The following is an 802-nucleotide window of genomic DNA, read 5'->3' as shown; positions in this document are numbered from 1 at the left end:
TACAATATAGATGACGACGCTTCTTTTCTAGATGGTGGGAGGGGACCGTGAGATTGATACGTCTTTATAGGCCGGTTGCTGCTGATAGATTTGAAAAATCGTTGGCCCGGCCAAAATCTTCAACCAATTCCAAAATTGAATATAGCAATTGAATGAAAGAGCTTTAAAATTGAACGACGGCGGATAGGCCTTCTTCTTCTTCTTCTTCTTCTTCATCAGAAGGTGTGCTTGTTGTGGAACCTCTTCTTGGCCCTGATCTCGTTGCTGTGGCCGCACTTCTTCTTGCGACAGTTGGTGGTGCCGCGGGGGAGGTGCGCGTAGCACTTGCGTCAGATCATCTTCTTCTCCTTGTACTTGGGGGCGAGCTGCAGGAGGCTGGGGTCCATGATGATGTACTGGCCGCGGCTGCCGCCCCGCAGGCGGAGCACCAGGTGCAGCGTCGACTCCTTCTGGATGTTGTAGTTGGCCACAGTGCGCCCGTCCTCCAGCTGCTTCCCCGCGAAGATCAAGCGCTGCTGACCGGAGGGATGCCTGCAAAAAACATTGATAAAGCAGAAGCAACATTGAAGGCTGGGCACATGCGATGAGATTGATCGCTGCTGCGAACACTAAGGCCGGCAACCGGCGATGAGATTGATCGATGGTGGTACGGTACATACTGTTAGGACTGCACCACCACAACTCCTGACCAACGGGCCCCAGGAGCAAGCTGACCCCACGGTCAGCCAGGATGACCCGTGAAGAAGCCAGCTCAGCAGGTGGTGACGCGACGCAAGAGGATGATTGGTCCAGGACGGCCAAC

The 802-nt window shown here is 54.2% G+C and overlaps 1 pseudogene; it reads right to left on the bottom strand.

Moving 5' to 3' along the window:
• Positions 1 to 215: 215 nt before the first annotated feature.
• LOC119339366 lies at positions 216 to 580 on the bottom strand (annotated as a pseudogene).
• Positions 581 to 802: the final 222 nt, after the last annotated feature.

This window comes from Triticum dicoccoides, chromosome 7B (assembly GCF_002162155.2).
Source record: "Triticum dicoccoides isolate Atlit2015 ecotype Zavitan chromosome 7B, WEW_v2.0, whole genome shotgun sequence".
Taxonomy (NCBI): Eukaryota; Viridiplantae; Streptophyta; class Magnoliopsida; order Poales; family Poaceae; genus Triticum; species Triticum dicoccoides.
The sequence above is the reverse complement of the archived record's forward strand: the minus strand, read 5'-3'. Positions and strand labels throughout refer to the sequence as shown.